We start from the raw sequence: 22,778 nt of genomic DNA, 5'->3' as shown, positions 1-22,778 counted from the left end.
TGGTGCTGAACTTCAACCCCCGATTAAATGGAACGGAGATCGAACAGTTTAAGCTGTCCATTACGTTAATAGAACGTAATCGAAACTATGCGGGGCACTTAATACTTAAATATCCTATTTTTTTTTTAAAATTACATTTCTGAACTAAAAGGCAGATTATAATTTGAGGCAGTACAGCACTCGGCATTTGTGATGGATTTAAATTTCAGGATAAGTCTCTCACCTTACCAATACATCTGGGTTGCAAAGCAGTTTAACCCGTATACTATCATTACAATTCAACACAATATTCATATTAAAAAGGGGGTAAAAAGGACTGACACTTTATGATTAAATCAACAGTAGTGAAATATAAAAGGACTGTAAAAAACGATTTGCTCAATAATCCTGTCTGAACGAGAAAAACCAACATAATCCATTTGAGTTTAAGAGAATGAATTGGTATACATCACAAAAAAAAAAATTCTAAAGAGTTTCCACAGTTTAAATTCTTAGGGATTTTTAATTATTATTATTATTATTATTATTATTATTATTATTATTATTATTATTATTAAATAACTGAGGTACTCCACTTTGTCGTAACAGCATCTTTGACTGCCCCAAATACTGGAACGATATCAGATACCTATAGGGGGTATTCAGTCCCCACATACTAAAGATCGGTGCAATGATTTCTCAAAAACGTTAATTTTTTTTATATACACACACACATATATATATATATATATATATATATATATATATATATATATATATATATATATATAGAGAGAGAGAGAGAGAGAGAGAGAGAGAGAGAGAGAGAGAGAGAGAGAGAGAGAGAGAGAGAGAGAGAGAGAGATAAACTGCAGTGTACAAAATTGAAGGCATATGAAAGAAAAGGTTTTTAAAGAATGTACACAAAAAGTTTAAAAAGATTTAAAAAAAAAATCTTATTTTCAGCACGTTTCGGGCAAAAGTCCTTTAGCTGTTTTCTTTTCAAACAGTTGAAGAAAGGCTTTTGCCCAAAAACATCCTGAAAATAAAGGATTTTTCAATCTTTTAAACTTTGTGTACATTTTTTTTAATAACCTTTACTCTACCTCATTATCTATCTACAAACTCTTTCAACATAGCAGGCCTACACAGAAGTCCAAGAAATGTAATGCCATCATTTTAAGACACTGAACAAATTCGTTATCTGCTTCCTTTAAAGTGATTTTGTGCTGAAAGGGTTACAGTCCGATTCAGATCTCCCACTTAACAGCCACGTTTCAAGCTTCCCCTCTCTGTTATGTGCCTGTCACTGTTGGTTCAGGTTCACAAACACACACACCACTTAACTCCCTGAAACAAGGGAATTCTTTAGCAGATGTAATCATAGTATGTTCACCTGTAATCAGACTTCATAGGATACAGTGGTGTTTCACATTTTAAGTCAGTGTCTAAACACAATCCAATACAGCATAAAATACAGCTCAGCTCTCTCAAATGGTTTCTGAGACGCAAGGGGCTGAATTTGCACATCAAGCTAAATCCACAACGATCAAGGAGGGGAATAAAAAAAATATTCAGAAGCAAAAGAAAGGTCGGGAAACTGCTTTTAAAATGCCAGCAAGCACGGTATTGAGCTAAAAGATATCTAAAAATGATTGCGCGGATCATCATTTCCATTAAACTCCACCCACAATGAGTACCATTAGCACAGCTTCATAGTTCTGAATGCAACCTAATTTCCAGACATCTTAACTGGCATACTGTAAATTCAGCACTACAAGCAGCCTATAGGAATGCATTAAAAGGTAGTGGCAGCAGGGGGTTTGTGTGGGTAATGCCTGGCACTCTTGGCTCACACCACATTGCCACTCAGTCCCGTTCAGCTGTGTCATTATGCTGTCTGTAAGGATGTGGCCCCCGGCCTTGTCTCCATTCCTCATGCCTTCATTCTCTGCATTCTTCCACTTCAGCGATTTCTCAAACTTGGTTTTGAACAGTTACCTGTGGCCTTCAAAACAAACAAACAAAAAAAAAACACACAGGAGATGATTTCACAGAGCAGCAGTTGCATTGTGCCTGACCCAATACAATTCTGGAGTTTCTATTAGTATTGAAACGTAAAGCCAGAAAAGCAAGTGTGTCATCTGAGAGAAGCTCTGAATGCCATTTTACGTAGGTAACTATGGAAACACACTTATGGTGTTCTATAACCGCTGGTTTGGGGACTATGCAGCATCTTGTCAATGGAGGCTACATGACACTAAAGTATATTGAATGGCCTCCTTAGATGCAATGTGCATACAAAAAAAAAAGAACACTACTTGTTACCACTCGTAAAAGTTTGAGATGTAACAGTCTGAAGCACATATGGGGCCCTACTTTGAAGCAAGATCAAGAAATCTATTTAAAACAGTACAAAATGATAGTTTTACATTAGAGATTTGTCTTTACACTTGCTTGAAAATAAGGCCCACGTATTCACCTGTATCACGAGGACCATTGATCTGTAAGGTAACACTTCACTTGTGGGGTGTCTCCTGGTCGTGAAATAGTTGTCCAAAATCAACATGTTGTGATGAGACTATAATATTTATTAAAACATGTGTTTTAAAAAGTACAGTAATTTCAGTAATACTGTCTTTGGAAAAACTAGTGTCAAGTTAATAAAAATCTGAAGGCTGAAATTACCAACATGAAGAAGTCTGTAACATTGTTGGTGTTTTAAAGAGAAGACCAATTTAAATGTATTGTAAAACTTTATTTATCACACCCTTAAGATCAAAATCAGCAACATGCGAGATTCGAGGGTGTGCAAATCCCTGCTCATCTTCTAAAGGGTTATTCTTCATCTAAGGGGTCATCTTCTAAACACCAAAACTAATTAGCCTCACAGCAGTATACCTGCAGAAAGACATTCCAAAGAGCCTTATCTGTCTCTAATGCCAGAGCTAGGTGAGAGTGAGTTACTCTGCTCCTCTAACTGGGAATCAGATCACAGTAAAACCTGTAACCAAGGTCTAGACATGTAATCAGAACTTAATCAGCTCAAGCACAACGCAGTCAACGAGGACATCTGTAACCAATTAGGGCAGGAACACGTTAGATTTGTTGAGGTAAAGGGATGAGAGGGAGGCCCTTAAGTAATTTAATGAAATGTAAGTGAGACTGATTGCCAGATGTGGAGACCTGTAGAGAATACCGTATTCCTTCGAACTGAAGACCCTGAAGACAGCAACCACAACAGCACTGAACATTGCTTGGCATCTCAAAAAATACAGGGGTCTGATCAGCATTTCTGATCTGTCTAAGCAGGTACTGTTTGTTAGAAATGCTGAAATTGTAAACATTCCTCTTGGAATTCCTCAGGAAGCTTGGCTTGTTTTTCCTCAGCAGTGTCACGTTGCTGATTCTGTACTCAGGTAGTCATGTCTTCTGTTGCCAATTTTAATACACGCATCACTATACTGTACTCTAATTTAAGACACAGGCTATTTTTGAGAAGTAAAAAATGGTTTAAAAAAGTCTTAAATTCAAAGGAATATGGTTGTGACAGGATACAGCTGAGCGTTGGTGTCAGGCCAGAATGAGGAAGAACAACAAAGGCAAGGTACTACAGGCAAAGAGACGCGTGGTGCGTCGTTTATTAGAGAACAAAAATAAAATATTTAAACAAAACAAACACTGCTCACAGAGCACAGAAAATAAAAGGGGTAAACAAATCTCAAGCACAAAACAAAATAATAAACTCCAGGTCAGGCTGGGCAAATCGCCTTCACTGTTCCTGTACAGGATTTTTGTTTTTTGTTTTAAATTAATCTCTCTTTCGCTCCTCCTTTGAACAACCCACCCGGAGTGCAGAGAGCTGTGGGTTTATATACAGGTAGCCATCTCCAGATTAGCAACAATTAATTCGGGAGATGGCCATCTTCTGCACAAGGTTTTTAAAATCACTCCTGGCAGAGGACGAGTTTACAAACCTCACCTCTGCCAGAAGACATTTCAAAATAAAAACAAAACAAACACACAGTTACGCCGTAATCATAATACATCAATCAAAAATAACACAGGGGTGGAGGGGGAGACCCAGTTCTAAAAATAAACAAACAATACATTCAAAAAGCAGGGATTTCCTACCGCCCTGCTACAACAGTATATATTTATATTACATTTTGCAGCTGGCCTCTTTCAGCATAAGAACAAAAACTATGTGAACATCCACATGACCAAAACTTTGTTTTTGCACCTATCCGAGTTATTCACCTGTATTTATTATATTGTTTATATTTAATATTATCTATTTTTGTAAAAAAAAAAAAAACAATTCAACCAATGTCAGTTTAGACTCAATAAACACATACATAAAACTAAATGTTAATGGAATCCAATATAATAATTTCACCCTGTACACACAATTACATTTTTACAATTGCTTTTCTCAAATGCTTGGAAATAAAAATTCCTCAGTATACCAGTATGTTGAAGGTTTTACTGTGATCTTGATTAGATTCATACACTTTACAGCATTTGGACACAATGCAGGTGAAGTCTTATTTTGTCTTGTCTGCTCGCTTCACTTGCATGTTAAAAGTGAACTGTGGCAGAGTTACTCATCTATGCAATTTGCGGTTTCTTTAAAAGCCTTCTTTTTGCAGCACCCTCGACAGACTGAAGACGCATTTATTTCCCAGAAACAGAACAGCACATACAGTATTTACAACGGCTGTATTTTGATTACAATCGACTTGATCTCTAAACACTCTTCCGACAAACTGTAAATTCATTTCTGTACACTTTCTTCAAGGAACTGATTTAAACCCTGTTGTGCTGCATCGAAGGTGTGCTTCCGGATGCAACAGCTCTCTCGTCTTAAAGTGCATCTGGTTTATTCTGCAAACTAAACTAAAACAATCTGCGCTTGGCTGAGATCTCATGTTATACAGCACAGTGCTCCAACAACCACTCAGTTACTGCTAAAACTGACTTCAATTAAATCAAGATAAAAAATAAAAAAGCTGATGGGACATGGTAATCAGCTACAGGGATTATTATTTCACAACATTTTACAATGGTTGTCATTTATAAGAAGATATTTAGCCACGCTTGCTGTTTAATCATTTACTGTATCTATTCCACCAAAACAATGCTACATTTGGCTAAGCTGGTTTAGTATTCTGAGGTCGTCATGTTTGCAGATTACATTTTTATGATTATTATATAATATTAAAAAAGATAAATAAATAACTACTGTTAAACACTTTACATTAGGAAAATTAGGTGAAAAAACAAATAAAGGAAAACATTGGAAATGCATTCAGATCTGTAGCACACACTTTGAGTAAGCTGGCTTCACATCAGTGATGTAAATAGCATCCCAGACACACGTGACTGATGTGTTCATTCTCTATTACAAATCACTCGGCAAGACAGCTGATCGCATAACGAAACTAAAATGCAGGTCTTCTGGCTGGCAAAGGAAGGAAAGGAATACCGTCTCCACTGACCCGTGAGGGCTCGGTACGGTACGGGTACTTCTTTAGTGGGTATTTGTCAAGCAGAGCAAGAACCAAACCGTGAAACTCCAGCCTCACAAGACATCAGAATCAGACTGCAGGCCGAGCTGAGCCTGGGGCGGGGTTAAGGATTTTTGCCATTACGTTGCATCAGTCAGTACACTCCAGAAAGAAAAAAAAAATAGCAGGCAGCGAGTGTGATGAGAGAAATAGCACAGCTTGGGAAGTGAGGAAGTGCAGGCTGTAGGTTCTCTGTGGTCAGATAGAAGTGCTCAGGAGGATCTGGAGTCTATTAATTTAACACCATCTACTTGTGCAAATTTTGGCAAACCGAGTTAAACAATAATTAATAACTGGTTTCCTAGCATAGGAAAAAATAAAAATTAATTCTGAAAAAAGACTGAATACAATTAGGTTCTTGGATAAACATACTTTAGAGTAGCTAGATTTCATTGACTAAGCTCATTTGAAGTCAATTTGGGTTTAATATTAAGTGAAGCAGCCTGATGGAAGGAATGTTTTTAGTGTACCATACATTTTTATGACAACTTGAAAGGTGATTCCACTCTATTCTGTGTTTTAAGGAAAATGGCACCCGTCTAAACATTCATTCCCACTGTTTAAACTTCACAGAAAACAGGCAAAATGCTTACTCCTTTATTGTTCTCTTCCTCCCTTTTCAACTACATTTTTATTGCCTTGTGAGTGAAACACAAAATGATCTGAAATGGAGTTGTCCTGGAGACAGAAGAAAGTGGACCCATGTGGTCAATGATATGATTGGTTGATAAAAATATGCATCAGTATCTAATTGTCTTTTCTGATAGGTTAAGGAATAAGGAGTAATGTCATAAGAGAAGCTATATTAATCAGAATTTTGTATAACTTCTGCTTAAAGAAAAGAGAGAAGCCAGCTGCTTTACTGTATCTAATAAAAAAGATCTTTGTTGAAATCTACAACGGAGTTTGGAATCACAACAATTTTATCCTCACAGATGCATGGTGGAAAAAAGTACATAAACAAACGTTTTTTAATTCCATGTTAGTTTCTACAAAAGTGCGTCATTTTCAGTAGGTAATAATCTTTGAAACCCAGAAATAGCAACAAAGACATGGAATCCAATCCTGCCACCACTTAAATGAACCTCAAAAAAGCAAAAAGCACAGAAACTGAAGCCTAAGTGGCTGTTTATCATGAATCTTTCTGCCCAGGGGGATTTATAAAACTCCTGGATCCATGGCATATTTTTTTTTTTGCAAACAGTAATGGGCAGAATGAGACATGGGTATAACTTCTGTGGCATAATGAGAATGCTTTTTTCGTCATATACTGAAGCATACAGTATGCCTATTCCAAGGGAGCACATCGTGCCAGTTATTATATAAAAGCCCTTTTTTTGTTTTAAAATAAAAACTTTTCTTCATAAAAATAGTTTAAAAGAATGCTTTGTGTTTTTTTTTTTTTTTTTTTTTTTTTTCATTGTCTTGCTTCTTGCAAGAGTGCAAGGAGAAAAAAAAAGATGACATTTCTGTTTTAGATTTTTTTTTGTTGTTGTTGCTGTGTTTTGATGTATGCAGTATGTGGAACTGGCCCTTTTGTAGGCAAGGTATAAAATATACATCTAGTAAATAAAGCATTTGTCATACCTGCACTAGTAAATACAGAAGACACCTTGAGGGCTGGGAGTAATATCCACTTGAATAAACCCTGGATTGAAAGCAGGATCTGACCTCCTTGTGGTATGAATGGAGAAACCTTTACTGAGATTCTGTACTGCAATAAAGCATACTGTATTGTTTTTTTTCAGGATCTTTGGTAAGAGATAATTTAATAATAGCATAAATGTGCAAAGGAATCAAAAGGAAATGTAATCTATGCAGAAGTACTAGTTAAAAATAGCTGAAATATACAAACTCATTTTCACAAATGGCCTGTCAGCATAGCTCCCACCCCAATCTCTTCTTGCTCCAACATCAGAGAAACAAGAAGAGTGCAGTGTTGATATTGCTCCGTTGGGATCGATTTCAAATCATTTTCTTCAACCTATCCTCATAATTTGTCCCCTTTAAACCCTGGGATTTGTCTAGTTGGTCTTCTCTGCACTCTCCCTCACTGGATATTCTTCCATGAGGTCTTTAACCTTTAACAGTCTGTTTCGAATCTACAGTTCTGAAGTACAGGCAGGGGCTCTGTATGATCCTTGCTAAACAGATAGATCAGGATCATTACTTTATGCATGAACAAAAAGCACTTCAAAATGCAGTTTTAATATCCCCCTTGGCCATCCCCCATACTTTTATTCTGAGGCTCTTATTGAAAGAGAAGCCTATTTAATTGCCATTTTCCTTTCACCATGACCTGAAAAACAAAAGTGGAGGTGGATTGCTTCTGAAGGGTATTGCGTTACCGTACTTTAAACAACATTAGGTAACCGAGCAAAATCACATTCAGTTACACACCTGAATCAAGCTCATTAGAATAATCATCCGCAATTCATCTAGTGCAGCATTCAATTTGGTAGTGTTAGACAATGGTTAATGAGGTACAGGGCTTTGTGGCCATTCAGGCATAAAACAAAGACCATGAAAAACGCAAACTGGCCCACAGGGGGTGCTGCAGTGGCAACTGCACAGATATAGTTTAGGGAGGGAAATCTTCTGGGGATGCTGTAGCTTATACTGACTTCTAGCACGGAGGTGTTCTCTTCACTACTCAAAACCAGCAACCAACATTAATTATTGGATACAGTGAAACCATTTAATACAGAGAAAATAAATCAGAACACACACACCCAAGCCCCCGCTCCACCAAAAACAAACTCCAAGAAATGATTGCACAAGTCAAGCTGTTACCTTGCTTTCACATTTTAAATGCAATCTCAATTTCTACATAGTTAGTGTATCACTGTCATGCTCTAGCCATCACCATCGTTTCATGTCAGAGAGATGAGGACAGTAGTAAATGAATCTTAAATCCTCCGAGTGCCCTCTGTGAAAAATGCACAAGCAGTTCCGGCACTTTCTCCAGGGAGCTAATCAAAGGAGAGGGGTACTGCTACAGAACGAAGGCTCCCATAGTGTAGCTCTCGCAGGGTAGCTCACACAGGCTAATGCTGCGTGCGCAACTCGTAACAGATGCCATCATTATATGCTACAGAATTATAAGTCTGTATAGCAGCAATAAACAAATTCCCTCTTCTTCGGTGGCAATGTTTTGGTATGCAGAATGCGCTAAACTATGAACAAACCAATGCATACATTTACACTTGACCTCGATTTCTCTGTCAGAGTTGGTTACGCGCATCACAAAGACTTGTGTGGAAGAATAAGAGATGCGTGCCTAACTTAATAGCCCTTAATTCAGCATCACGAACACTTTGTAAGAATCTAGGTGTTAAGACAAGAAACTGACAATGAGAGGGATGTAAGTCCAGGAATCCAAGAAAAGACACAGTAAAAGGATTTAAACGCCGCACAATAAGAAAACACAGAATGCATTATCAAGCCCTCCTAACAGCAGACATCTAGAGGGCAAATTTACTTTAGCAACAACACTCCATTTCAAAGTTCAGTCAGTGTGAGCATTCTCATTTATCAATATATTACATCATACTTCAATCAACTGGTGCGCAGAGGGTTTTCAGCTCTGCCACTGACCTGACCGGGTAATTCTTTGAGTCCTGTTAGCCAGGACATGGTCCAGAATATTGAATGCAATGTTTGCACATTCTGTCCTAATTTTGTCATGCCATTCAGCACTGTTCCACTTGTCCTTAGGGTGCATTGTGTATGAATCATCCAGCATATAATGCAATACGAAAATGATCAATCAAAAAAATCTTCAAAATTAAATAACTAGCTGCAACAAAATTTTATTCCTGGCATGGTTTTACTTTTTAATTAAAAACGGCTTTGCAAAATCTGTCATCGTGGCATTGTACCAAGGATAACCTGTACGACTGTCACTGTAATTGTATGTTACTTACGACACCAAAACACCAGATTTTGGGTCTGGGGAGCGGCATGCTGAGTATGCTTCATGTCTCGCTGATGTTAAGTCGCGGCTGGAGTCAGGTTTCAGGAGCCACACACTCCAACACTTCCTCGTTTCTGTAGTGATTACTTTCTCTGGAACAGCAGATTACTCTGACCTCTGAAGACCTAGTTCAATTGATTACAGTTGCCATTCAGATCCCTTTCCCTTTTATATACTTTTAAAAGGACCATTAATAATAATTGCTTGCCTACTGGTACTGTCAATCAGCAGACCTTTGACACCTTTATTGTTATGGTAGACATTAATATTTGTACTTTAGGAAAAACAAGATACCACTTTAAAAAACCATGCAGGCACAACCAATGTAATTTCTGTACTGTTAAAACAGACACTTTGTTATACATGACGGGGAATCTTCAAACCTCAACCTGCTATCCTCATGGAGCTGCCCAGCATTTCAGGTACAATGATACAAAAAAAAACTGTTGATAAAGGGCATAGCACTGGCTTCAGAACAGAGGCCACTGTTAACTACAAGCAAACACATCTATCAATCTGAGTTAAAAATAGAAGAAAAAAAATGCATCAAAAAGGTTCAATCGGACTTATTCATTTTAAACCCCCTGACAGCTTGAACTATGAAATGATTGTTCTCTATGAAACTGTAACAGGTTACTGTTACCCTTCGGTTGGTTTAAAGCTAAAGCTGAGGCAATGCCTAATTTTTCACTATCGATAGATATATCGTTCTCCAAAAAAGCAGATGCATCGATTCACCGACGTTATGAAAAGGTAAAACAACGCAGTTACACATGGAGTTGTGGATTATTGTATAACGTTGCAAGTAACGCTTTAAAAACTTAAGCATATTAAATTGATTACATCAGTTTAATTAAAATATATTAATTACTGTTTTTTTTTTTTTTTTTTACCTTATTCGTGTTGATTTGTACCAGTTGGGGGTCAAAGCAACATAAAAAAAGTTGTTTAAATCCATAACCAATCAGAGTAACAACCAATCAAGAGAAAAAACTACACAGGACCTTTTAATAAAACGCAAAACAATAACAGCAGTGCGTTTCTAAATGTAAAAAGACAACATTTTCTTTTTTCATCCCTATCCAATTGCGTTTGTATTAGGGAAGTAGTTTTATGCAATGTGTAAAAATGGTTCACTGCTCCCTGCATCCTCTTTAAAAAAAAAAAAAAAATTAAATCTGCAGAGGTCCCATGTAGCGTACCAGCAGAACAGGGTTTTAGCGGTCAGAACAGAGGGCAGACTAGCTTTTACGCGAGTATCACCTACAACATGACAATTTCAATGGAAGCTCCTGAGAATTATTAAGAATTTGATTTGGAAACGGCATAAGTAATGTTTTGACTTGGGTGCTAAAAGAAAAAAAGTTTTTATGTCTATTTCTACTACCAGTACCGTTATTTATACTGTGTACTGTTTTGCATGTTAACTTTGTTAATCTGAAATAGTTACACTGGAAAAATAAAAGAACTATGTTGATGCAGTATGTAAAAATGCAGCTGTTATGGCTGAAAACACAGATTTTGTGATGGTATGCTTTTTACAAAAGCACATTTTTAAAGGCTAGCGCGACCTCTGCATCTCATTAAATGGTCACGCAAATTAGTTGTGTTACTGGACTATCCCAAACATTACTTTCTTTACTTTTCTTTCTTGCCGTCTTACCTTAGAAAATAATTGCCAAACATCGAAAGGCATTGTAGCTCGGTCAATACGGTATTTGTAATTGTTGCACAACGCTCTTAACTTCCTCGATCCAATCCCACCAGTAAACACTCACAGGGGGCGGGGCAGGGGGGAGAAGGTGAGCTCAATCACATGCAGATTCACTGTGTCAGACCTGAGGGGAGCTGAGAAGCTTTGCTCTTAATGCAAAAAAGAATTGCTGATTTCAAATTTAATAAAAAATATGTTTTCCTTTGTTAAAACCCTTTGCACAAAAACAATACGATGCATTGCCTCAGCCTTATTTAAATAATTTTAAAATGGACATTTTCTCCCAGCTACACATCTCTGGTTTTATAAGGTCCTGGTGACTAACACCTAGTCAACCTATGCTTTTCTAAACTGCCTAATTCAGCAACAGCTTCAATCAATAGATACAGCTTACAAGGCGCTTAACCTACAGAGTCTTTAGAATCCAACAACATAAACCCTTGTGGGTCCTTTAATAATGTTAAAATAATCTGCAGTCTGACTGAAAAAACAAGTGCAGTTAAAGAAGTCAGTTCACTGCTAATGTGCGGAACGTGCCGTTCAACTTCCCTACAGGTGCTCTTTAGCTGCTCTGAAGCTTAAAAAAAGCAATACTGAAATTAAACTGAAGCAGAACTTTTGCTTGTTGCAAATAGTCAAGGCTAAATTCATCAGGGTGTGACAAAAAAAAGCTACTTACTGAAAAGAAGGAAACCATCCTTTATGAATAACGCCATGCTCCTCATCTAAATTTACACCTGATGCATTAATGCTTTCAGTCCAGTACTTTCTACAGTATTTTTCTGCCCCACCTTTTGCTTGATAAAGAAAATTCTCACTTCAAGGAATGAATAATCTTCCCACTAGACCAAAAGAGCATATCTGACTGGAACTGTGAATAAAATGTGGGTGTCTTTTGATGTGTATTGACTACTTCATTTTAAAAGCTTATAGTCAGCCTCGCAGTCATGACCTACTAAATACTGCTCCTTTTACAGATTTCTACAAGCAGAAATACCCAGTAGAGATTTGCATTTAAATACATGCTAAATCAAGTTGAACAGATTAACATTCTTTATACTGCATTATTCAGATACTGCTGCCAAAATCCATTTGCAAAGCAGCATGTTATGAAAGCCTAACTGTCTGTTTTATTTTGATGCTGGTCAATTTAAACCAAGTTCCTACAAGTGGTTAACCTCTCCACTCTCTCACATCCAGCTACAATCAAGGAGGCTTCCCGTCAAACACATTGCTGCTGAAAAGCCAAGAGCAAAACAGGAAACAATTTCAGGAGCACTCCGTAGACATCATTAACGTGGATCTGATATGCGAGTTGTCAAGCTTTTCAATTTGAATCTCCCTTTAAGAAAACTTGTCTGGTGTTTTGTCAGTTCCACTTCGATCAATTTATTTAGTTATTTCAGGTTTCTTTTTGATATAAATATAAATTTAATACAACTTTAAATGCCATTGCAGTACACAGGTCCTCTTATCAATGATCTGGCAAGGTGACACATCTATAGAATCATATGAGACTCGCATTGATTGGAGTCATTCTTCACATTATTATTTGCATCTTTTGATTATTTCGCCTCTATTCAAATGCAATTTAAATGTAAACAATGCAACCCTTGATTGCAGCTTTCTAAGCTTTCAATTGCACATTTCATTTACCATGCAATTTACTTTATATAATTAAAAATACCTTTCCAACACCCTTGAGTTATAATTCCTTCACATCAAACAGTATAAATTAAAAATGAACATTAAAATCAAATAAGCAGGAAAAATCCTTTTTCCATTAAATATAGCCAGCAGTGCTTAAAAATCAGCATAAAAAATAATATGCTTTACAGACTGCTGAACCTCTTTCAGGGATCAAAAGGTCAAAGCAAAAAAACAGTAAAAAAGCAAAGTACTGCTTTATTTCCTTAATGAAAGTAGCTCAGTCCTTGAAAGGTCACTGTGAAAATGGCAGTAGTATATTTTAAAAAACAGCCTAGATGCTTAGCAAGGCATTAAAGGGGAAATTGATTAAGCTTTCAAATTTACAGACAACCCATAATATTTGCGGTACATTTTTTTTTTTTTTACTTTTTATACTCAAGCCCTTAAATGTAGAACTGTAGATGTTAAGGGACTGTAAACATGTTAACACATATAAAGAACAAACTTTCTAAGCACATTTAAGAACAAGCAATGCAAAGCCTAGAATGCAGCACACTATCCCATTGTGCTACTGAATGATGAAATGCATATTAACAATAAAAATAAAACGTTCTCTGTCATTTCTGTGAATATAGAGAAATTCCTATAACAAAGAAAGCTGTCAAATTGTCTGGCTTTAAAATGAGTTGTTTTGGATCAATCACGGTGAGGAGAACAACTTTCTATATAGACACCATGCAGCCCCAGTAGAGAGGCAGCAAAGGTCCAGGTTGCACAAATTTCCCTTCGGTGAAAAATATACCTTCTATATATAAAAATATAAATATTCCCTGACCTACAAACAATTTTGCAGTGGAAACAAGAGAAATCCATAAAAGCCCCCCCGGGGTTTTCCTAATTAAATTGGACTGTCATATAGCTGCTTTATAAGGGGATATTGCAGTGCAAATGCCTGGACAAAGATATAATTGTATTTGTGGAATACAGTATATATTCATCCAGACAAAAGCTAAATATGTTCCCATCTGGTAAGATATAAAAATCAAACCTGCAGCCAAAAATGGGCTGTTTTTTATTTAAAAAATTGCTTTGAGACAATCCTTGAAAACAAAATAACCTTATAAATGTGTCAGCAGCTAAAAGGCTTAAGGTACAGAGCTTATAACTCCATTCTCTGAAGCGTGACATCTTTCATCATTCAGTAACCCTAAGAGAATTCTATTAAGACATCTAACGAATTCCTAACTGCGTCAAAGAAGATTACATTAAAACAAGCAAGAGACATTAATCTTGCATTTAATGCCAAAACTCAGAACCACAAGTACAAGATTTGTCACATGGGTAGGTAACATTTCACTGCAGTCTATAATTATGTCATTTTCAAATCAAGGTTCTTTAAAGCAGCCTTTGTTTGGTCTATAACACATGAAACAAGAAATCTGGGAGACTTTCATTCTAAGGAAACAAACAATATGTGCAATAAAGAATAAAAGGCTTAGAACTAGACTATGTACAGATATACATCTTTACAGCTCTGTTTTTTACTGCACCCTGTTTCACAGTCTATCTAAAAGCCTCTAGCAAGGGCTATTATCATAGCCGCCGCCTTACCTCACCCTTCTTACATGCTTCGAAAACCGAACACACATGCCACTGAACTATTATTCACAAGACACAGGCTTACCTTTGGATTTCACACTGTTCACATTTTGTATATTTAGCTGTAATGAGAAAACGAAAAGCTGATCAGCTGTTTAATCCCTTTTACATTTATAACCCTCAACTTACTATATCAGGTTTTACTGAGAGATTAAAAAGACCCGATGTGGTCTGGTTATACAACTCAGGTGTGACTGAGAATCTATTACCCAGTTCTTTTTGTGAGGAGCAAATGCATTAGCAAAGAGAAGGTAATAAAATTTGTATTAATCCACTACGTTGTGTTTAAATGTACACATGTATATGAAAAAAAACACACAAACAAAATCAGCAAAAACAAATAAGCAAACAGTATTGAATGTTTACTGCGACAAAAACAGCAGAAGATCCTGTGGTTTGACAGGCTGTTCAATGTCAAGAAGCATACGTTTCTGTGCCAGGTCAAAGTTCTTGTGAGGGTTCCATACTTTCTTCTTCAGATTGTTCTTGGACAAGAATTCTGAGTTCTCCTCCTCATCCTCCAAAGCTCTTTTACTGCATGGCTTTGCTTCCCTTGAGCGGTCTCCACTCTCCACGGGTAATTCTTTAGGCTTGAAATGTACAACCAATGTGGTTTTGAAAGCAAGTTTTGTAAAACGATATGCTATAGAAATACAATAAAGTGCTGTTAATTAATGCAAGTCCATCACAAGGCTTTAGGATTCAAATGAGGGACAAATTAAGCACAGGTTCAAGGAAAACGTCAGCTATCCAGGATTGGACTGCATATTAGGTGAACCATAGAAATAAAATATACATTCTAGACTACCTGGGAGCTCCTCTTGACATATTCCATATATCGCAGTGTTGCTTTTTTTCACCCCCATTTAGCTCTTAAGCATGGCATGTGACACTTTCTCCTTGTCTAACATTAAAAGTTACCAGGAATAAGATAGGTCGCTGATTTGTTCTATGGACATAAGCAAGCAAAGATCAGACTAAGATGAGAAAAGAAATCAACCAGACAAAAGTTTCTGCTATTGCCTTTGTCTGAGTTTACTCCAGTCCTAGTGGGTTAGTAATCACATCTAGGATAATGATAAATGTAGCATGATGCAATACAATATATGACACCACTACATCCTCAGTGGTGGGTATATTGCTCCACTGCAGGGAACAGTAAGAATCAGGCACAGTAGGAAACTCATCCATTTAATAAAAACATATTCTCAATTCTTATGTCAAATAAGGTCATTCAGCATTTCTGCAAATTCACTTTGGGCTTTATGTCTGGGTATTAATTTGTGCTGCTGCCTTAAATCTAAGCTAGCTGACAAAATTAACTTTGCTGTATTATGCTTTTTACATAGTTTTATTGGTTCTGTAAAATTAAAAAAAAAAAAAAGTAAAAAGGTCACAAATATGGAATCGCAAACGTTGTGAGACAGTTTACAAGTCTTGTTTTTGTATCACTGACTTAGGCATCCAAAAAAACTAAGAAAACAATTAATTAATAAGGTATGTCGATAATAACACACATATCTTTACAAGCCCAGCTAATGCAACAGAATGACCCCATACCAAAGTGGCTCGTTTGCACATCCACTTTCTTGGCTGTGCAAAGGAGCTGTAGAATTTAAAAGGGTTTATACAAAACAGTGAAATGTGTTTTTATAGTGAAGAGAATGAATAGATTAATCTTTTTTTCATGCAATTGTTTACTGACAAAGCCTAATGAGGCCCCTATTCTGCATTTCATATTTAGAGTTTAATTAAACTAAACACCACACCCAGATGTACAGTCCATCTTCCTAAATAGTTCACTAATGATCACTTTTAATAGCTTTTTTTTGGAACATCTATGGTCTACCAAGGGCTAGGCTGATACAATCCTACCTACCTCGGTTGCAACCAAACTTATTTTTGAAACCAGGACTGCTGCACTACAGCTGCAAGCTAATGAGTTAGTCCAATGTTACCAGGTCACTGTTTTCTCACCCTGGTCTGATGTAAGACTGGCAGATCCAATGAGGGAAAGGTAGTCCTCCTTTTGGGGTCTCTCCTTCCTCTTGATTGGTCATTTCTTCCTGGGACAAGGGACAATGACATAACATCAGCAAGCCCCGACATGGGCAGCTTTCCATATTAAGTCCTACATCCATTGGATCGCAATTCTGGACTAGTTCAGGGAATACATTAATTTGATAAAACGACTAACTAAGCACTTCAAGCAAACTACAGCTTGAGTAATGCTTAACTATCCACACATTGCCTGTGGAGAGGTCTAATTAAGGTCAAGTGTGACTAATTAAGATCACAGTACTCTTACATGATACCCTGGTTAAGCTGCAGCTTAATCATAATTTAACTGACCTCAGTATGACTGAATAACACGTCAAACACCTATTTGGTAATAAAAAATCTGTCTAAACATTAACTCTAAAAATAATCCAACTAGTGTTTTCATCCAGGGGCAGTTTATTGACAACATCCAAAGGAAATACAGTGTAAAAGACAGCCATGTTCCAGCAGGTTTATATGTTTAAGGGCAGCAAGAATATAGACTCCCTTGACTACTATAATATTGGCTCCTGCAGTACAGCATTAATTCCTCAGAACCCAGCCAAGTTTGGCATGTAAACTCTGAGCATTTGTTTTCGTTTTCAAAAGAATCCATTTATGAAAGTATTGCGTGCAAACATAGCAATTCCTAGTCAGCTTTGAGCTACACGCTATAGAAAGCGCTCCAGACAAGCTTTTATTGATTTAATTCTCATGACATGCCTTTCGTCTTTACTGGGACAATGTTCTCAAAAAGGCAATTTTGTCCAACAATCTCCCAACAGATGTACTAATGGGCAAGTGTAAAAGCAAACCTTGTATATACTATATACTAGCCTGAAATTGAGCACCTTGTCAAAGAACAGTATATGCCACACATTCCAATTCTAGACAGGGCTTGAGAGCCACATGTTTCAAATGTATACATGGCCATTAGCTCAAACAAATGTTTGATGTCTAATGCTGAACAACTTTCACATATTGTCAGATGTTTTTCCCTAAAATGCAATCTGTAGGTCTAATTGTAATGAAACAGAACACTTTAAAAAGATGCATCTGTGCCGTTACTGGGTAAGGACAGGCTTGTAATTACACAGTAAGGTGCAGCTGCCTTACATATGTTACATTATACAAAGTTCTGCCTTATGTCTTAAGAATTCAGCACAAAGCAACAGCCACCTAGCTCCAATACAAAAACCTTTTGGCTACATATGTAGGAAATATAATTGCCCTCAATTAGTATACTAAGCCCTTATCCTGGAAAAAGCAGAATTCATAAAATACAATTTACATCTGAAAATTACACAGACTCCCTTTTGAGAGACAGTCTGTATATCTTGGAGTTCTTTTTGGTCTATTTGATTCACAGACCAAGGACAAGGCTTTCTGTGGCAGTGAAAACCACCTTGAAAAATGGCAGTGAATCACCCACCCATACACAGATGTGAAAAACAAACTTAAAAAAAAAAAAAAAAAAATATGCTTTTATAAATCCACCAGAATATAAATGCCTAAAACACATCTGCTGAAAACAGCACAGAAATACAGTAGATAAACAAAGAAACAATCTGTTTGCCATGGATTAAAACATTGGCTATGTTTACATGCAGCCTTAAAATATGACATTATCATACTTGTCACAAAATCATCACAAACATGCACTTCTGGTAGAACAGTGGAAGTGTGCGACAAAACTAGGTACGTTACAAAAGTTTGTCCCAAAGGCATATTTAATGACCAATAGAATACAAAAAAGTGCATAACACCATTTTTTAGAAAACCAAAAAAAAAATAAAAAATCTATGCATCTAAGCTTCAACCCAACAGTGTGAGAAAGGCAATACAGATACTAAGCATGGCAGTCGAATTGAGGGGAGCTTTATAAATTTAGCAGAAAGGTTACTACTATCCCTTCAAAGTAACTGCAAGCTGCCCATCTTATAGATATATGCAATTTTCCTGTAAGCAAATTAAAAGTCATGGACACGTAGCTTAAATCCGAGGGTGCTTTCAACAGCCGACCACTTTCCTGATCATGAGTTTAGCATGCCTTCTTGACTGCATAATGCCACGAGTACAGCAAGTTTGATTGATCTGCTTTCCACAGGCTGCAGTGTGTCACTCTTGAGGCTGAGAGAATCAGTCTATACAAGATAATACTGTAGAGATGTTGAAACCACACCTTTATGAGCAAAAGCAAAGGTTCTAGTTTGCCTTAATATTAGCTTATTAAAAAAGGTGGCATTTCTCATATTTGTAGAATATCCAGGATACAAGCTTAGGGCTTGGAAAAATTAAAATTGGCCTTCCGGTATTTCTTACCGAGTGGGAAAAGAATGTCATGCATGTATTGTGTTGCTTAGCTTTATTATTAGGGATTCTTTTATCATTTTTATAATGAATACATCTAAAGCATAATCTCTCCTCGTTATAATATTTTTAATGCAAAAGCCCTTATTCCCTAATCAGTAAGGACAACTCGAACTTCAATCTAAATGTGTTTGATCCAGTTGCTACATTAATTAAATCCTCCCCTCTGTTGAAGAAACTGTATTTCACTACTGGACAATGTTCAGCCAGAGCAGGGGTGCCTCCTAGTGAAAAATGCATGCAGGACAGACTAATACAACCAAAACCCTTTTTGCCTTCTCAAAATGACAGACCACAGAGATTTGTTTTCTTTTTTTTTTTTTTTTACTGTAGGACTGATAAGACAAGCAGAGACTACTAAAGCACATATACTATAAAAGCTCACAGCCTCCCTTAATGCAAAGCATTTCTTTAACGCAGGATCTGTGTACGATAACTACAAAGAGTTTAGCATCGCTCTTATGCAGCCAACTTTTCTCCAAACCTAACTTTAATGCAGTTTCTCTCTAAAGATCACTGAGAATAGAAAACCGTAAGATGTTGAAAATATCAGTTCTTCCAGACAAACCAGTATATATTTTTGGCTTTATAGGAATCTGATCCTGAGTTTGTATAAAATACTGACACATCCAGTACTTGGTACAAACATAAGATCAACAATGAAAAGCAATTTCAATTGCAACTAAAACAATATTTAAATACAGGTAAGCACAGATTTTAACAAGGAATCCATTGGTTTGCTTTTGGTTTTACCTTTTTACATAATCACACCTACCTGCGCTCATGACACCCAGCACCCCGTTTCATGAATGTAGCTGTCCACATCACTGAGGTACTGGATGTTACCATTCCCAATAACAGGGATGCTTACTGCTTTCCTAGATAACAAAGCAACTACTTTTACAGATTTAAACAGCACAGGATTTAAAAATAGAATAACTAAACCTTATTGAAAATGAATTTGGAGTAAGTTGAATATTCCAATGTAATGTAATGACCTGTGAACGTAAAATGGAATAACAACTTTGGACACTTATCCAACTATTCAGTTTCAGTTTTTATTTTTACATGGAAAAATGTACCAAAATATATATATATATATATATATATATATATATATATATATGCATTATAATTCCATATATATAAGGCAACAAAAGTTTAACATTTTGAAGTGGTGTAGACTTTCTATAGGCACTGTATGTATGTATGTGTGTAGTGTATATATATATATATATATATATATATATATATATATATATATATATATATATAGTAACACGAGCACAACACTACGATTCGTTCCCCCTTTCAAAGGACACAGAAAAAGTTTTACAATTTTCAATAAACACAAAAACTAAATAAACACCTTGCTCCCACTGGCGCACTAATTGAACAAACAGGAACCTAACTATAAAACAGGACAGCTAGGCTGTTTACCTCTTATAAAAAACTAACAAAACACATAAAAAAGGTTTCTAATGGCTGAAAGCACTATCAACTGGGCCCTCCACACAGCAGCACCACTGAGCAGACTGGCTGCTCTCTTTAAATACTCTGCACCTGACTTTAATTTACAACGATAGCCAGGTGCAGGGGATAATTACTAATAAAACAGTTAAACAAACAAATGTGCATTTGCACATTTTTTTTTTTTTTTTTTTTTTTTTTTAGGAAAAAGTAGGAGGGAAATTAACTCTCTCCCTGCTCTCTCTCATATATATATATATATATATATATATATATATATATATATATATATATATATATACATATACACACACACACACACACACACACAAAAAACAATAAAATAAGCCATATAATGAAATTGGGTTTATGACAGTGGGTTTCTTGTCACGCCCATGGTTAATCTGTTGTGTAATTACAGGTATCTGCTTTTGCCTTCAAAATCTAGCAGCATGCACACATTTTTTGGTTTACTTATTTCCCACACGTTTATATTAAATCAGAAGGCTCTTGCATTTCTGCAATTCATTATTATTATTATTATTATTATTATTATTATTATTATTATTATTATTATTATTTAAAACATGAAAACATAAACAAGCACGTTTACCTCACATGGTAACAGCATTAACTTAATTACTTCTTGCCCTTTGGAAATCTAAGAACAATGGAGCAAAACTTGGTTTTAATGTTGTTATCTCTCGACGTTTTCAAAGTAATAATGTACGCTGAATTAATGTTACATGTATATTATTATATTGCACCTCCCGCACTTAAACTTAATTTCAAACCGTTCTCAAAACAAAACTTGAATTCCTTGCTCAGACCTATTTTATGACTCAGTGTTTTACAGTTTAAAATCTCATGACTTATTGTGATTTCCAGTTACTCACCAGTCCTGTCCGTCGTACTGGTATTCCAATGTGTCCCCACTCACAGCGAGGTCTTATTTTGTGTTACCTCCTATTCATTCCGTGTTGCTGCTAAACCACAGTGTAACTTTCAAACCTCTGTCTGGAAACCGCCCAGTTTGACATGCAGGAAGAGTATTTATTTCAAGTTGCTTAAACGATCTCCACTATCTTATTAGAAATGTTCTGTTTTGTACTGATTTGTACATTCTACTTTGTCCCCAGTATTTGAATAATGCTGCGGGACAACGAACATATATCCAGGTGATGTAAAAAATCCAAGTGAGGTGTTGCAGTCACGTGACCCCGGTTGGTTACGCAGCCACAGTGGCTGTCAAAGTAACCATGGCGGGTCAATGCAAAAACGGGGTCTTTCACAGCAAAATGTAATAAATTTACATCCACAAGAGCACACGTCTTGTTATAAGGTAATTAATGACAGCACATTGCCTGACATCTGCCCAGTTTTCTGTGTTGCACATGGTGTCGTGGATTTGCATATCAAACAAATCCATCATATCACGGAGTGTGTGCTACATATGGCAAGTGTTTGTTTAGATCCACCCCCTTTATTCTTTATTAACTCATCCTTATTGTCCTCATTTGAGGACGGGCAACTGAAGCCTAAACAGTCTTGTCCATAGTGATGATAAAGCTCAATTTTCAAATTTTTTTTCTAACTTGATTCTCCTCAAAAAAGGATGCTGAGAATATATATGTTAGGAATATATCTGTTATTTTACACTTCTAAAAAGTTGAAAACTTTTAGAATGGTAGCATACTGATTTAGAATGTATGAAATTACATAAATACAGCTTGTGTTATGATTTTCTTTTTCTGGTTAAGGATAGTGACAATAAAAACACACACAGAAGATTAGTGATATCTATTTATTTGGACTAGTACAATAAATACTTGAGAAATTACAACACAGAATTAAAAATGTAAAAAAAAAAAAAAAAAAAAAAAAAAATTCGGAATGTTACAAACGTAAGACTGTCTGAGGTCTCCTGAGGACGTAAGACTGTTGCATTCTGCCCCCTCCATTACATTACAAACATTTACTATTACAGTTTTAAATTACAAAGCATCTGATTCTTCACAGACTTGATTAAAAGTCTCCAACATCAGATCTCTTTGTGTCTTTGTCGGTCATGTTTGCTGTGTTCTATTCAGCGCTATCACTGTAGGCTACTGCTTGTAAGTGCATCCTGCTAAGAGATCACTTGAACCAAGATGCTTCTCTATGGGGTAGATTCAGTTAAGAAGCACATTTACTTGTTCTAGGCTACTATTCAATATTTTGTACTTGGCAAATGTCTGCTACCATTGCTATTACAGTGAATTTTGGAAATAAAATGTCATGATTAATTATTGTGTACGTTTGCAATAATATATAATATATAACAGGATATATAATACTCAGGAAAATAAAT

The 22,778-nt window shown here is 36.2% G+C and overlaps 1 long non-coding RNA gene across 5 annotated transcripts; it reads right to left on the bottom strand.

Moving 5' to 3' along the window:
- Positions 1-1,161: 1,161 nt before the first annotated feature.
- Positions 1,162-21,519, bottom strand: LOC121296040. 5 transcript variants are annotated; one of them, XR_005947002.1, is made up of 4 exons: positions 21,325-21,519; positions 16,526-16,614; positions 14,574-14,610; positions 1,162-1,987 (listed from the first exon to the last, which is right to left on the bottom strand). It is a non-coding gene; the product is annotated as an uncharacterized LOC121296040 (long non-coding RNA). The 5 variants fall into 5 exon arrangements; XR_005947001.1 differs by lacking the exon at positions 14,574-14,610 and having other exon boundaries at positions 21,325-21,405; XR_005947000.1 differs by lacking the exon at positions 1,162-1,987 and having other exon boundaries at positions 13,180-14,610.
- Positions 21,520-22,778: the final 1,259 nt, after the last annotated feature.

The sequence above is a fragment of the Polyodon spathula genome, chromosome 21, assembly GCF_017654505.1.
Source record: "Polyodon spathula isolate WHYD16114869_AA chromosome 21, ASM1765450v1, whole genome shotgun sequence".
Lineage (NCBI taxonomy): Eukaryota > Metazoa > Chordata > Actinopteri > Acipenseriformes > Polyodontidae > Polyodon > Polyodon spathula.
This window is presented reverse-complemented; position numbering and strand designations above follow the sequence as displayed.